This window comes from Dipodomys spectabilis, unplaced genomic scaffold (genome assembly GCF_019054845.1).
Source record: "Dipodomys spectabilis isolate Male_0828 unplaced genomic scaffold, ASM1905484v1 ptg000660l, whole genome shotgun sequence".
In the NCBI taxonomy this organism is placed as follows: Eukaryota; Metazoa; Chordata; class Mammalia; order Rodentia; family Heteromyidae; genus Dipodomys; species Dipodomys spectabilis.
Genome location: NW_024871337.1, coordinates 460,918 through 478,957, shown reverse-complemented (window position 1 = coordinate 478,957; position 18,040 = coordinate 460,918).

Genomic DNA, 18,040 nt, shown 5'->3' with positions numbered 1-18,040 from the left:
GGTGGTGGGATCCTCGGGTCAACACCCACCTCCACCCTGGGACGCATTTTGGCCAGAATGTGGAGCACCAGGGAGGTGCGGGTCTGGGTCAGGAGGGGGGAAAAGGGGAATATAGGGTCGCGGGGAGGGTGGCAGCCACTCACATGTGCTGCAGGGAGAAGCTGTTGGCAGCTGCTCTGGCGAGCAGCGATGGCAGAGGCATAGGGGGCACTCAGGCCCGGAGCAAAGTACAGGGTGGCCAGGACCAGAACAGAGCCGCAAGCCAGCCACTGGTGCACTATTGCACAATTGCCTGAGGCCTACAAGAGACACCACAGGTCTGAGCAGGCAGCACAAGGTTTGAAATGCTGCACCGCGGGGACGGGTGGTAGAGGGCTGGGGCACAGGCGGGCATGTGGTGGGGCTGAGCAAGGCCTCTGCTCCTACGCCTCAAATCTCTTGCTCACCACTCAGTCACCTCTACCTCCCTCAACTGCTGGTAGTGGTGTCAACCAACAGAGGGAATCCTGGTGCTACAGGGCAGGATGGAATATGAATGTGGCCACCATTCTTGTATCCCATTGGACAGAAAGAACCATGAAAGAATGGGGGTCTGGATCCTGTGATCCAGGCAGAATGGGTGGAGTCAAGATGACAGCAGTGCCTTTCCCAGAAAACTCTGTCCAATCCAGTTGGAGACAAGAGGGTGACCTGCTTTAGCGGGATGGCTGCACAGATTTTTCTGTATGTCTGTTTGTTGCCACTCTTGGACCTTCAACTCAGGATCTAGGCACAGTCCGTGAGCTGCTTTTGCTCAAGGCTACTCGTCTACCACTGGAGCCACACAGCTCTATTTCTGGTTTTGTTGGCATAATTGGACAGGGGTCTTAACAACTTTCCTGCCAGGGTGACTGACCATGATCCTCCCATCACAGCCTTGTAAGTATGAAGGAGGACTGCTGAGAGCCACTGGTGCCTGCCTAATCATTGGTCTTGCTGATATTCTCAGACAGATCAGTGAGTTCTCTATCCTCGGGTTTAATTGGTAGGAGCTGGAACCCACAGTTTGATTCCTGGTCCTGCCACCTCCAAATGGCAGGAGATCCTAAGAAACTCATTCCTATCCATATGATTACCAATGGAATGTGATGTATATCATGATTGAATGGGCAGTTTTTGAATGATTCTAGGATAAAATTATACACAATTACATTATGGTACACTGATCAATTTTAATGAATACTTTATGAAGCATTTAAAAATTACATTCATTAAATGGAGGCATAATGAAATACCTAAAAATTTCACGTCACATAGTATAAAGGTGGCATTTTTTCTTCCAGGAATGGGATGTGAACTCATTGTCTGGGTCACACTGTTGGACTGTGTAGGAAGGGGAAGCTTGCCTCCTTGAAGTCAAGAAATTCAAGTCTGTTCCTTAGGCCTGAAATCAATCCCCACCACTGGAAACCATCCTATTTGTGTACATTTTAAATATGTGATTTATATTTACACACATATGTTGACTTCATAGTGCATTCAGTGTAATTATTCATTTTATTTTTTTATTCATGTATTGACTATTCATTTTTTGACTATTATGAAATATAGAACATTGATTACATAGATATAGTTCTGCATATGTATTCCACTTCATACCTGACACCCAGGACTTTCACTTAAAAGGAAAACGTGTCACCATCAACTTCTTACTCCATGATTCATTTTTTAAAAGTGCTGGCATCTGAACTCACAGCCAAGGCCCAATTCATGAATGGGTGAGTGTCAGCATGCCATTCTGTGGGAAATTGAGCTGACAGGCAGTTCCCAGGGCCTGAGATCGAGCCCCAGTGGTTGACAAAATAAGAATAGATTGACACGCAGATGGTAGTACACTAATAAATAAATATATTTACAGAGTGCCAGAGATGTCTATCCAATATTTAGTTAGATAGACTACATTCCTACCAATTCTTGGGTATTTATTATGCCTCCATGTAATTAATATTATTGTTTTCATCCTTAACAAACTATTAAGTAAATCAATCAGGGTGCTGAAATTATTGCATTCCTGTAAGCAATAGTATTCTTTTAATACTTCATAAACATTAAATAAAATCAGTTTCCTGAAATCATGCTGTCTAATTTTGTAGGAGCATCATTCACAATCAACTCATTCAACCATAATATTGATATCATTCCACTGTTATTTCCTATGCCATTGGTTGGTGTCAGGAGGGGGATTCAAAATCAGGGCCTACATTGCCACGTGGGTCTATGACTTCCCAAATAGTCTGCCACCCTTTAGCAATGCAAGGTGAAGTACCTTTGCAACAGTGTCATTCAGACCCAGGAAGGTCATCATGCAAAGGAAGAAAAGGTAAAAAAGCCATCTCGCTGCATTTTTTCTATGCATTTTTTTCCCACACAAGGCGTGGGGATCTAGGATCACAGAATCAGCTGTGGGTCCAGTGGCAGCACCCTAGCTTTGGGTGATCAAAGCTGAGGCAGAGTTGCCACGACCTGAGTTCAAGCCCCTTGTTGAGCCAAAAAAAATATTAAAAGAAATTAGCTCCCTGGCTTGCAATTCAACCCGTTTTTTTCTGCCAGGCTTTGGATTTGAACTCAGGGTCTGGGTACATGTGCAGCTCTGTGGAAGAAGGGGAAGCTCACCATACTTGAAGTAAAGAAAGTCAGGATTGTACTCTAAGCCTAAATTCAAGCCTCAGCCCTGGAAAAGATACTATTTATATACATTGTAAAAACAGGATTTGTACCTATGGATGTTCAGTCCATACAAATTTAGTGTGGTTGGTCCTTCTATTTTTTGTTTTCTTCATTTATTTACTGTTGATTTTACTATGATGACACCCATTCCGTTTATTACATTGATGACATGCTATTACATGGCATCTAGATTTCTAGACCATGTTCTCCAGCGTGCCTGACACCCTGGACTCTCAGAGAAAAAAAATTCACACTCAGCTTCTTACAACATTATCCAATTGTTGGTAGTGCTGGGATCTGAACTCAGGGCTTAGCAGGACCAATTGGCGAATAGTTCAAGGTGAACACACCAGTCTGTGAGCGACTAAGAAGTTAGGCCATTCCCAGGATCTGACATTGATCCCCAGGGTGGGCCATGGTAGTCATAAATTCATTATTTAAACACAGGATCTATATTTACATACATGTGTGGACAGCATCTTGCGTTTGGTGTAATTCTTCTACTTATTTTCTGTCTTATTCATGGAAGTATTGTGTATTTTACTGAGCATGGTGACAGATATAACAGTGCTTACATGGATGACAACCTATTGCCATGGCTATAGGGTTTCCTATGCATTCTCCATCATAGCTGAGACTCAGGACTTTCACAGGATAGGTGAATCGATGGGCTTCTCACATCAGGATTCATCTTTTGGCAGTGTTGTGATTTGAACTCAGAGCCTTGCAGTCCCAACTGGGGAAAGGGTCTAGGTGAGGACACCAGCCTATGAGCAAGGGAGGAGATAAGCCATTCTCAGGACCTGACATCGAGCCCCAATGAGGGCCAGATATTCATAAATTCATAATTTGAACATAGGGTCTATGTTTACATATATGTGTGGACAGCATCTTGCATTCAGTGCATTTCTTCTCCTTATTTTGTCTCTAATTCATGGGGGTATTGTGTATTTTACTGAGTACGGTGACAGCTATAACTGAGCTTACATGGAAGACAACCTGTTCCCAAGGTTATAGGTTTGCCTATGCATTCTCCATCCTAGTTGAGACCCGGGACTTTCACAGGAGAGGAGAGGAAAACATGTGCAATGACTGGTTTCTGACGACAGAATGAAACTCTTTTTTTTTGAGGGGGGAGGGTCTGGTCATGGGTCCTGAACTCTGGGCCTGGGCACTGTCCCTCAGCTCTTTAGCTCAAGACTAGCTCTCTACCACTTGAGCCACAGTGCCACTTCTCCCTTTTTTCTTTTTGCTTATGTGGTGCTGAGTAATCGAACCCAGGGCCTCATGCATGCAAGGCAAGCGCTCTAAAACTGAGCCACCTTCCCAGCCCAGCTAACAGGTGGTTCCCAGGTGCTGAGATTGAGCCCCAGGTTTGGCCAAAACAGTGATACATGGATAGGCAGAGGGTGGTATACAAATAAATATATATTGTTATGGAGTTCCAGAGCCATCTATCTATGATTAAATGACATTTGCTACGTTCCTACCAAATCTTAGGTATTTATTATATTGATAATTGAAATAATATTCTTTTCATGCTTAATAGACTATTAATGAAGATCAATCAGCATCCTAGGATTATTGCATCCAATTTTAGACTAGACAAATGCATGAACTACTCTTTCAATCAGTATTCTTATGCATAGGAACGAGTCTCTTGTGATCTCTTGTCATTGGTTGGTGTCAGGACCAGGATTTGAACCCAGGGCCTATGTTGACTTGTTGACTTATGGCTTCCCTGATAGCCTGCCAGCCATCAGCACTGGCAGGCCAGGTCCACTTTGCAACTGTGTCATTCAGACCCAAGATGGTCACCGTGCCAAGAAAAAATTGTAAAATACCAAGCCCTATACAGCTCCCCACTTTTTGTGCTGTCCCACTTTTTTTTCTTCCTGCAAGCCCTCTGGGTCTAGGCCCAGGATTGGTTATGGGTCCCGAGACTGCACCCCAGGCACGGGAGAACAAAGCTGAGGCAGAGTTGCCACGACCTGAGTTCAAGCCCCGTGGTTGCTTTAATTAATTAATTAATTAACTAAATTTTTAAAAAGAAGATTCCCTGATTTGGAATTTCTGCCAGTTTTCTTTCCTAGCCTGGGATTTGAACTCAGGGTCTTGGTAAATCCGTAGCAATGTGAGGGAATGTACACAGTTGCCACTACTTGAGTTCAAACCCCATGCCAAACCAAAAATAAATAATTAAGTCACTGCTCGGCAGGAAAATGTAGTTGTGGAGATGGGAAGTAAGGGGTGGTAGGGGAAAAACAAAGGAGGAAGCAACAATGCTCCAAAGGAAATGTACTCATTACTTTGCTAATGCAACTGCGAGCCCTCTGTACAACACTTTTACAATAGAAAACATACAAAAAATAATGTAGTGCTCAAGAAGCACTTTGGGGGTAACGGAAGGGTGTCTGAATAGCTGTACAAAATTCTACACTGATATTTTTTAATGTTCATTATAGAGCTGAATAAACATAACTGCTTCCATTACAAATATTAAGTCACTGTCTCAGAACTGGGACCAGTATTTTTGCCATTGATGGGATTTGAGTTCACCATCCTGGTAACTCTTTTACACCATTTGTGAAGGGGAAACTCACTGTCTTTGAGGAAAAGAAATTCAAGCTAGAGTTCCCAGGGCCTGAATTAAGGTCCTGGAATGGAAAAAAAAAATTGTATACATGTGTAATATATGATATATAGGTACATATATATGTTTATTTCATATTATGATTATTATTATTGATTTCGTATTAATTTTATTTTTATTTTATTCATTTTATTGTTTATTGTATTTAGTACTATTATACACATACTATTTATTACATTTTGCACATCTAATATAAAATTATACAAAATAATTTAGGACACTGACTCTTTTTCATTAATACTTATTAAATGTTGAAACATGATACATAATTAAATGGAGCCATTTGTCATAGCCATCACATATTTGGAGTCTATCCCCAGTATGAGCTTTATCTTATTTATATTTGGACAACTTCCTATAGGGATTTCATTAGATGATTTATATTCAGAAGCCTTTTTCTGATGGTAGGCAAGTGGAACGTTAAAATTGTAAGGTTGGTGCTGGGAATGTGGCTTAGTGGTAGAGAGCTTGCTCAGCATGCATGAAACCAGGGTTTGAATCCTCATTGCCACATACTCAGAAAAAGCTAGAAGCTGTGGAGTGGCTCAAGTGGTAGAGTACTAGGCTTGAGAAAAAAGAGCTCAGAGACAGTACCCAGCCCTAAGTTCAAGCCCCAGGTCTGGCAAAAGCAATAGGCCAGATTCCGGTGGCTCTCACCTGGAACCCTATCTTCTCAGGGGGCTGAGATCTGAAGACCACAATTTGAAGCCAGCCTAGGGAAGGAAAGCCTGTTAGACTCTTAACTCCAATGAACCACCAAGAGATTCCATGTGGCACTGAGGGTCAAGTGGTAGAATGTTCACCTTTAGCTGAAGGGCTCAGGGAGAGAGCCCAGTTCCAGTTTGAGACATGAAACTGGAAATAGAGAGAGGGATAATCAAAGTACTTTTCCTAATTGCTAATTATGAGAAGATTTTCTGGAAAATGAACATTGATGTACACCAGAATTGGAGTCAAGGCTCAAGGTTCAAGTGTAGCAGATCCATATGCCCAGCCTCTCAGACTCTAGCATTATAAACTTGTGTCCTACAGGGTTCTGAAAGGTCCATTGTTGAAAGGCTTAATATGCTCCCCAGGCCTTTTGTGAAAAGCATTTGACTTGTATTGTCAATGTCATTACAGTTCTGAACCTAGCAGAGAACCAAGAGATCATGCCCGTCACCCTATCTGAGGAGGCTGAGGTCTCAGGATCACAGGGTGAAATCAGCCAGGGTAGGAAAGTCTATGACACTCTGACGATCACTTCTTAAAGGTCAGATGTTCAAGACCTTCCTGTGTTTCCCTTGGTGATGAGAAGCTACTTTAACTGTAAATGTTGTTAGAGTTCTTGAGCTATAGAAGCAGGACAGAAACATTATTGACCCATCCGGGGTTCAAATGAAGTTCTCAGGATCCAAGCCCTAGCCCTGTTAGCAGGATGAACTCCAGTGCAACGCTGTATTTGAAGGACAGAAAACAGTTGCAAAAGCCAGGCTAGGTGCAGAGACCTAGCCCTGCAGGATTAGGAGGAAGAATGTACATACTCAACAGGGAAGTGAGCTGCAAAACCATTTCATTCATTCCAGGCATAGCAAGCAATGGGGGGGAAACCTGAAATATTTGTTAGAGGTACACCAGGGTCAGGCTTTTCTCAGCCGCTTCAAGCAATGACTAATTAACCTTCCTTCCTCAGGTGAAGAGAGCCTCAGGCTATCTTTGGTTACCAATAGAGAGCCAGTTTAATTGGGAGAGGAAAGGAACAGAGTAGAAAAACCCTGCTCTCTGGTCTTACGGAGTGAGTTTTTGACTCTCCTCTGTCAGATTTGAAGGCCCTTCTATCTCTGCCAGTCCATTCTCCTTTCATTCTCCACATCATTAATGCAAATTCCCAGTCCAAGAAAAGGCAGAGCCCTTTCTCTTCTGTCTCCATGCACCTGAGTTAGAACCTGGCTCTGCCCTCTTGACTCTGGGGCTCTTGTCTGCCTGAGAAGTGGGATAGAGACACTCTTCCTGCTCTGTGTTTGGGTGAAGGTGATGTTGGTGTCCTGACACACTGCAGAAGGCCTCATGACTGGGAAGTGTTCCTTTCTTTCCTTCTGAGGTCAAAGACCAAATTCATCTATCAACTTTATTTCTTTATTTCTTTGTTTCATTTCTTCTTTCTTTCTTTCTTTCTTTCTTTCTTTCTTTCTTTCTTTCTTTCTTTCTTTCTTTCTTTCTTTCTTTCTTTCTTTCTTTCTTTCTTTCTTTCTTTCTTTCTTTCTTTCTTTCTTTCTGTCTTTCTTTCTTTCTTTCTTTCTTTCTTTCTTTCTTTCTGTCTTTCTTTCTCTCTTTCTGTCTTTCTTGCTCTTTCGCTCTTTCTTTCCTTCTTTCTCTCTACCTACTTACCTACCTACCTACCTACCTGCCTACCTACCTACCTACCTAGCTATCTCTTTGCCAGTTGTTGGGTTGAACTCAAGGCCTAGGCACTGTCTCTAGCACACTGCTTCTTGAGCCATAGCACCAATTCTGGCTTTGTCTGTGTATGTGTGCCTGAGGAATAGAACCCAGTGTGTCTTGCATGCTAGGCAAGCACTCTCTCACTAATCCACATTCCCAGCCCCTTCATCATTTTTAATGGTAGTTTTTACATAAGTATGCTACCATTTTATGTACTCAAGTTTAATTTTCTGAATAGGAGTTACTTATACGAAACCTGATGTTCTCTTCTCCTGCCTGATTAGAGACTGTTCCTGCCTTAGCCTCATAATAAAATGTAAATAAAGGCTGCTGAGAGCTTCAGTGTGCATCATATAAGGAAACAGGCCTGCAACCCTAGAAGAGAAAAGCTATGGGCCTGAAATGAAGAGTATGATTCAGTATGAGCAATTAGATTATCTGAAAAATAAACCAGTAAATAAAAGCAGAAGCATTGCATAGGTCTGTTTGCACTCGGGGAGGTAATATAAATACACACATAAGTAGGTAGGGCACTGATACATAAACTTGGCCTTCTCTTTTTGAAATTTTTTGAAGCCATCCCAGGGATTAAACTCAGGGCCTGATGTGTTCCTGAGCTGTTTTGCACAAGGCTGAGGCTCTACCACCACCACAGCTCCACTTCCAGCTATCTGGTCATTAATTGGACATAAGCAACTCCCAGGATTTCCTGCCTGGTCTGGCTTGCATCTCCTGCTAGACTTTCTCTCTCAAAGCTGGAGCTCTACCCTCTGGGCCACTGCTCAAATTCTGGTTCTCTGGTGGTTTATTGAAGATAAGAGTCTGACAGACTTTCCTGCTCGGCCAGGTTAAATGACGATCTCCTGAGGAGATTTCAAGTGGCTTTCCTCAGGGATTCACAGAGGAGCCACTCCACACAAACCCTAAGTATAAATCTCGAGCGGTACTAGGAAACATGAAGATACTACTAGTGTGTTCTAGATATTAAGGTTGTAGACTCAAAACACTCATAATTATTAGATCATTTTATAGGGAAAAGGAGCAATGCAGACAGTATGTGGATTGCTTCAGCTTTCAGTCCTCTCATCCTGAGACAGTAAATTCACAGCAGCTCAATGCTAAGTGACAGAACTGGCATGTCCTGTGGATATTTGCTCCCAAATCCTGTGACACTCATTTCTCAATTTTGGTCTCAAACCTGTGACCAGATGGTAAGATCAGGAGAGAAAATAAGCATTGTGTACTTTGCTTATAAATTCGAACCATTGGAATGACCCTGTTAAGAAGTCAGATTGTCAAGAGTGAAAAATGAAGAAGTAAAGAAAGAAAGTACCAGTGGCTGCTGACTGTAATCCCAGCTCCTCAGGAGGCTAAGATGTAGAGAATATTAGTTTGAATCCAGCCAATGTAGGAAAGTCCATGGCACAGGTATTTCTAAATCACAGAAAAACCCAGAAGTGAGCTGTCAAGCTTAATGCACTACCCTTGAGCAAAAGGAACTCAGGGACAACACCTAAGCTCATAGTACAGTGCACTACCTAGAGCACTGTACCTAGTTTCTCTTGTAAAAGGATATCCTTCTCCCACTTGAGCCACAGAGCCACTTCAGACATTTTCTAATGAAGTTGTCCTAAGAAATCAAGGCCAAGGTTTCATATATGCAAAGTACTCTACCCCTAAGGCACATTCCCAGCCCTCTACTTCAGTTTTGTTAGTTTATTTCTGTCTTTTTTATTGTTGTTGTTGTTGTCGGTTGTAAGAGTTGGGCCTGGGTGTTGTCCCTGAGCTCTTCAGCTCAAGTCTTGTGATCTACTACTTGAGCAACAGCACCATTTCAGGTTTTCTGGTGGTCCATTGGAGCTAAGTGTTTCAAGGACTTTCCTGCCCAGGCTAGCTTTGAACCATGATCCTCAGATCTCATCCTCCTGAGTAGCTAGGATGACAGGCATGAGCAACAAGCACGCAGCTTCCACTTCAGGTGATTAGTGGTGAATTGGAGATAATAGTCTCATGGAACCTTTCGTGTCTGGGATAGTTTAGAACCCAGATCCTCAGATCTCAGCTTCTTGAGAAGGCAGGATGATAGACTTCAGCTACCGACCCCTTGACCACGACCTTTGCTGCAAGAGGGTCCATGGCTCCACGTTGTGGAGTGCTAGCCATGAGCCCAATAGGTAAGGGTCATCGCCTAAACCCCACGTTCAAGGTTCATGACAATTGTCTGCAGGAGACAACTCATAGTCTTCAGTAATACATAATTTCGTCCCTGCCATGGGGACCTATCTGAGCCCTAATATTCTTGTCGGCATAATCATCGTAGTTGTGGAGCTCTTAAAAGGACAAGATGTAAAAATGCACCCGGTGAAAGATACAACACATGGCACTCTTTGCACACAGCATCCTATGAAAGACTCTGCACCCAACCCCCAATGTCGGACTGAGCACACTGCATCCTCTGAAGGACTCAGCACATAGCACCCTGTGCAGGACTCAGCACGGAGCACCCTATGAAGGACTCAGCACATAGCTCTATTCCACAAGCTGTCATTAGAGTTAGGGTGCTTTCATCATTGTCACCATTCTTTGAGGAACATTGCACAAACCACACAATTTCATATCTAATGGTTTAGTGGGGTGTTTTTATTTGTGGAATGAGGCTACCCTGCAGGCTGAGCTCAAAGCATGGGGATACTGTTCTAATAACATTTACTCAAGGCTAGAGCTCTACCACTTGGACCCACATTTTGCAGTGTCTCGCAGACTTCCTGTCAGGACTGGTTTTAAAGCCCCCAAGCAGCTAGGATGATAGGCATATGCCACGATGACATGGGTAACCCGTGGAGCTGGGTTACAGCAGTTTACATGTGGGTAAGTCATGTTAGGTGGCAGCTGTCAGCACCAGACTTCTAGTTTGCTCTGTTATGAGGTATTTGAAGTTCTGTCCTTCTATAATTGCAGTTAGAACATACTACTGTTTTTTTGGCATCAGTCCTGGGGCTTGAGTAAGAGCTTAGACACTCTCCCTAAGCGTTTATGCTCAAAGCTAGCACTCAATTGATTCAAAGGCAATAGAACTTCTGGGTTTTCTGTTTATGTGGCACTGAGGAATAGAACCCAGGGTTCATGCTTACTAGGTGAGCACTCAACTACTGAGCTCCAGGAGTGAATGAGATATAAATAGAGATTGTTGTATATAAATAGTATATACACAAAAAGAGATTTCTACATATTATTACATTATAGATATTAATACCAATTATTAGGTATTAAATTATATCTCCATTTAATGATGTGTCCCAGTTAACAATTAATAAAGCATTAATTAATAATTACTCAATATCTTATTATTTGTCACATATGTACATATATCCATACATATTTCATATTTCATAGAATGAGGCTGATATTAAATTCTGCATCATGTGCTACTACCAATTATTAGTTATTTAATTATGTCTCCATGTAATATTTGTTTTGTTAATACTTAATAAAATATTAATTAAACTTAATGCACATCCTATACTTATTGTGTCTAATTTTTATTCTAGAATAATTCACTACTAATTCAATCTGTTTATCATTTATTGTAGTGACGATTCTTCCACCTATGACATTTTTTACCTTTATTACATCCTATTACATAGTATATAGATTTGCACCCAAGTTATACATCCTACCTGACACCAAGCACTTTCACAGAAAAGGAAAATTTATGTGTCATGCTCGAGTTTTCCCTCCACGATTACATTTTTGACAGTGCTGGGATCTACACTCAGGGCCTAGAAGGCTCAATTAATGAATGGGTGACTGCCAGCGCAGCAGCCTCTAGCCAATTCAGCTGTCAGGCAGTGCCCAAGCCCTGAGATGGAGCCCCATATGTTGACTGCAAATTGCGCTTACTGTAGTTACTCATTTTATTTTTTGTTTTATTCATTAACCATTTATTTTATTGACTTCTATAACACATGGAATTTTTACTATATTTATTACATAGATTACACATTTGTCTGTGTATGAAACTTCACACCTGACACCCAGGACTTTCACAGAAAAGGAAACCATGTGTAATCATGGGCTTATTACTGCACGATTCAATTTTTGTAAGTGCTGGCATCCAAACTCCATGAGTGTCAGCATGCCAGCCTGGGGCATATGAAGCTGACAAGCAGTTCCCAGCACCTGAGATCCAGCCCCAGGGATAGACAAAATAACAGATTGACTTGTAGATGATAGTAGACAAATACATATAGATATTTATAGAGTGCCAGAGATTTCTATATATTATTCTGTTATATTGCCTACATTCCTCCCAATTCTTTGGTATTTATTATGCGTCCATGTAATTAGTATGATTGTTTTCATCCTTAATGAATTATTAATTAAATCAACCATTGTCCCGAAAATATTGTGTCCAGGTAATTAATAGTATTCTTTCAATGTGTCAAAAATATTCATTAAATCCATTGGCCTCCTAAAATCACTCTCTAATTTTATCATTAGTATCATTCAGGAACAACTAAGTCAACCTTGACATTCATAACCTTCCATCGGTATTCCTATGAATATGAACTAAAATCTTAGGATCTCCCTCTATTCGTAGGGGTCAGGATCCAGCTTCAAAAACAGGGCCTATGTTGTTGGGTTGGCCTATGGCTTCCCTGGAAGCCCACCAGCCTTCAGCAATACCAGGTTACCAACACTTTTCAATCATGTAATTCAGACCCAGGATGGTCACCATGAAAAGAAAACAAATGTAAAACCAGCAGCCATCAGCAAGTTGCTGAGTTTTTTTCTGTGTCATTTTATTTATTTTTTCCTGTCAGACTTTGAGGCCCAGAAACCCAGGTTCAGCTGTGGGTCCAGTGGCTGCAACCCAACTTAGAGTGATCAAAGCTGAGGCCGAGTTGCCACGCCCTGACTTCAAGCCCTGTGCTTGACAAAATAAAAATACCTACCTACCTACCTACCTACACACATATATATATATATATATATATATATATATATATATATATATATATGTATGTATATGTATGTATGTCACAATGGCAATGTTATGTCACAAAGGGATTGTGATGTCACAATGATTATGAAGTCAAAATGTGTTTTTGATATGAACCCACATGCCACATTTGAAATATAATGAAATCAAATAATAGGCATTCATAATGTATATATGATGTCACAATGACAATGTGATATCATAGTGATATGAAGTCAGTACATATTTGTGATGTCACAATGAGCTGATGTCATAATGACAATGTGATGTCACACTGATCATTATATTGTAAATCCTTTGTGACATCCATACATCATCCATCCATACTCAGAAACATGGAGTTATTGCCTTCTTTTTTTTTTCTTTGGCAGGTCCGAGGTTGAAATATGAGCATAGATCCTATCCTTAATCTCCTCTTGCTCAAGGCAAGTCCTCTGCCCTTGAGCCACAGCCCCAACCTATGGGGATATTTTCCTGTGATCTCTTAGAAATAAGAGTGTCATGGACTTTCCTGCCTTTGCTAAATTCAGATTGGCATTCTATACATCTCAGCCTCCTGAGGAGCTAGTATTACAAGCAGGAACCACTGACACCTGGCTTTCTTTTCTTCTTGTTGTTCTTTTTTCCATCGTGACAATCTGAAATCTTCACAGTATTATTCCAATGGTTTTCATTGGAAATAAACGACCTAGCCCTGGAGTTCAAATGCGAGGATTGCCACCCACAAATGGAGAGAGATCCTGACAGACTAGTTCCTATTTATGTGAATGCTAATGAAATGTTATCAAAATAATTAATTTTGCAGTTAATTCATGATTTTATTTTAGAATGCCACACAAAAATTATTGGATTTATATCTTCCATTCTAGCACCATGGTATGATTCCCCTAATGGAAGGATATTGACTCATTTTTATTAAATGAATTTAATTTATTTAATTTATTAAATTAATTTTCATTAAATGAAGACATAATTTAATAACTAATAATTGGTAACTATATTTATATAATTTAATGATATCCTCACATTCTCTCTCTCTGTATATATATATATATATATATATATATGTGTGTGTGTGTGTGTGTGTGTGTGTATATATATACATATATATATATATATATATATATATACAGCCTTCTACATATCTATCAATATATATATAGGGCACTACTGTGGCTTGATCACAGGTCCTTAGAACTTCCTGGTAGCTCAGTTTGCCAGAGGCTGGTGTGCTAAGAATGTGACCCCATTTATGGGTTGGCCATTGTAGGCCATGAGTTGAAATCCCAGCATCACCAAAAATTTATTCGTGGAGTAAGAAACCACTTTCGACACATTTTTTTCCTGAAAAAAAATCCTGAGTCTCAGTATGATGTATAATCCATATGCAAATATATCTTGTGTGATAGGATGTAATAAATGAAATGTTATATGTGTAATAATAATAAATAAATAAGGGTAATAAATGTCATACTTACTAAACCCATGTATGTAAACAGTGATCATATATGAATATTATTTTTTCCAGTGCTGGGGCTTCAATTCAGGCCCTGGGAATTCGTCTGAATTTCTTGTCTTCAAGGACCGAGAGCTTCCCCTTCACCCACAATCCCACAGAGTTACCCAGACCCTGAGTTCAAATCCTATGCCAGCCAGAAAAATTCCAAAAAATTCAAAAAAAATTACAAGCCAGGGCTTTACTTTATTATTATTTTTTTTGCCAAACATGCGGCTTGAACTCAGGTCTTGGCATCTCTGCCACAGCTGAGCTTGGGATCCTAGGACCCAAGTTCAAATCTCGGGGTTAAGAAAAACTAAAAATAAAAAGGAGAAGGATAAAATGGAGAAGTTAAAGAAGGTGATTTTACATTTTTTTGCTTTGCATTGTGACCATCCTGGGTCTAAATGACAAGGCCCAGAAAGTGTACATGACCTTACATGCTGATGTTTGGCTGGCTATTATGGTAGCCATAGCCAAAACCTCAACTTAAGCCTGGAAGTCAAATCCTGGGACTGCCACTAATGATTGGCAGGAGATTCTAAGAAACGCATTCCAATATACATCCATACAAATGTTATAAAATTAACAATTAAATTAGTAGTTAGTATATGAGTATACTATAAAATTATACACAACAATTACACTACATTGACTAATTTTCAATTAATACTTTATTATGTATTCAACCATGATACTTAAAAATGGAAGGAATAATTTTTCAATAATTGGCAGTAATATAATTTATGTAATTTCATAATATACAGTCATCTTTCTCTTGTTTTATACATATATTTATACATCTACATATATATGTAGACACACATATATGCCAATCTACACATTTATCTGTTTATTCACGTCACTCCTGTGTCTCAGTGCTATACTGATGGCTAGCACATACAAAGCCCTGGATTCGATTCCGCACTACCACATCCACATAAAAATACAGTTGTGCTGTCACTCAAGCAGTCGAGCACTAGCTTTGAGCATAAAATCTTAGGGACTGTGTCTAGAGCCTTACTCAAGACCCAGGACGGGCACCAAAAGATTGAATGTTGTGACTGCAACTTTATAAGAATATGAATTCAAATACCTCATCACAGAGCAAGCTGGGTGTCTGGTGCTGACAGCTGCAATATAATCTGAATAGCCAGATGTATACCACTGCAACCAAGCGCTATGGAACCAGATGCTGCTGGCTTGCTCACCCCTGTCATCCAAGATACTTGGGGGCTGAGACCTGACACTGGTAGTTTTAAAACCCAGCCCTGGCAGGATGTCTGTGAAACTCTGAGCTGTGGCTCAAAATGGTAGAGCTCTAGCCTTGAGCAAAAGATCTTGGGATAGTACCCCCAACATTTTAGTGCAATCCCTGTGGGTGACTACCTCCCCCAAATAACACCCCTCTAAATTATTAGATGTGAACTTTGTGCAGTTTGTGATGTGTTTCTGAAAGAATGGTGATACTGATGAAAGCACCCTAATACTAATGACAGCTTGTGGGATACAGCTATGTGATGAGTCCTTCCTGGGGTTCTGAGTCCCTCACAGGGTGCCATGTGCTGAATCCTGCACATGATGTTATGTGCTGAGTCTTTCACTGGGTTCTGTGTGTTGAGTCCTGCATTGTGTGCTGGGTGCTGAGTCTTTCACAAGATGCTGTGTGCTGAAACCTGTAAAGAGGGTTATGTGGAGCCAGGCACCGGTGGCTCATGCATGTCCTCCTAGCTACTCAGGAGGCTGAGATCTGAGGATCGCGGTTCAAAGCCAGCCCAGGCAGGAAAGTCAGTGAAAACCTTTTCTCCAATAAACCACAAGAAAACCGGAAGTGGTGATGTAACTCAAATGGTAGAACACTAGCCTTGAGCTGAAGATCTGAGGGACAGAGCTCAGGCCAAGAATTCAAGCCTCATGACAGAATAAAAAAAGAGTGTTATATGTTTTGTCCATCAAAGGGTGCATTCTTTCATCTTGTCCTTGTATGAACTCCACAACTGAGATGATTATGCAGACAAAATATTGACACTCAGATATGTCCCCATGGGAGGGACAAAATTATGTATTACTGAAGACTAGTGAGTTGTCTCCTGCAGACAATTGTTTTGTTTTGTTTTGTTTTTTTCTCACTTGTGAACCTTGAACTCAGGGCCTAAGCACTGACCCTTACCTCTTGGGCTCATGGATAGCACTTCACCACGTGGAGCCAAGGAACCTCTTGCAACAGCGTGTCACAGCCTAGGGTTCTATAGCAGAGGTCTGTCATCCTGCCTTCTCAGGAAGCAGAGATCTGAGGATCTGGGTTCCAAACTATCTCAGACACAAAAGGTCCCATGAGACTATTATCTCCAATTCACCACTAAGAAACCTGAAGTGATAGCTGGGTGCTTGTGGCTCATGCTGATCATCCTAGCTACTCAGGAGGATGAGATCTGAGGATCAGGGCTCAAAGCTAGCCTGGGCAGGAAAGTGCCGGAACCAGCCGGCAACGAAAGAGACTCCTGATTTAGGGGGCGAGGATGGAAAAATAAAGACATAAGACAAAGGATGGGGTCAGGAGGTCTGCAGCTCAAGACTGCAGCCCCGTTTATTTTTAACTCTCCTTATTTATACTATTAGAAGTCAAGAGGTAACCTAAGGTCACCATAGTGTAGAAAAGCAAGAAAAGTCTTTAATAAAAACAAGAGTGTAGAAAGAAACAAGACAAGGTCAACTGATAGAAAGTAAAACAAATTTTACAGACATAGCAAGGCAAACCCGGAAACCTGGTGTTATTCATGAAAGCCAGTTCCTTGTGCATGCCTTTAAGTGAGTACAAGGGTGAAGATGCCTTTAAGTGAGTACAAGGGTGAAGATGACCTTGGAGTTTTACTGTCGGCTCCCAACATCTCCCTCATCTCTTTTTTGAAGAAGCGAACCCGCCTGTCTTAGGTTGGGTGGATCACCTTGTCTGTCTTACCCGTCTTTGGGAACTTCTTCAGAGCAAAGCTGAAGGCCCTGTCTTAGGTTGGTCAGACTGGCACCCCCCTCTTACCCGTGTCTGGCTGTAGTTTTTCTCAGGGGGAATTCATTTATTTGGAGCTTGATTTTATGTAGCTGGCTGGCTAAACTCATAAGAGAGTTTTGTTGTGTATGTAATACAAGGAAGGCATAGAAAACAAAAGCATTTTTAGGCCAAGCAATGTCATTAACAATCCTTTAACATAAGTCAGGGAAGGGATATAGCATTGAAATTGTTTAAACAGTTTTTTAACAGTTTTTGTCACTTTAGAGTCCAGAGGTAAGGCTTGTGTAGTATTATCAGCAAGCTGATTAAGATAATAGGCAGTTTGTACATTTTGTGTTAGTGTCACAGCAGCTGCCGCTGTAGAGGCAGCTAACGAAGTAAAGGCCAAAACATCAGCTACAAGTAGCCCAACAAATTGAAGAGGGCGCATTAGTTTTTTCAATTGTTTTAACACCTGAATACTAAAATCTTTATGCCAAGTTTTAGAAATATTTACAGGAAGCATAACAAAAGATGGTTGTCTAACAATAAGTATGAATTTAGTTATGTTGTTATACAAGCAATTAATAAAAGAACAATTAGAACAGGTAACATTAAAATAATTAGCTCCTACAGAGATATTAAATGGTCCATACATAATGACATGGGGTGGTGATACACAATTTATAATATTTTTTTAAAAGGGATGAATTGGGCCAGGTTATGTTGTTGAGTGTAGCTACCAGCATCCAAACATGATGTTGAGGATGTCCA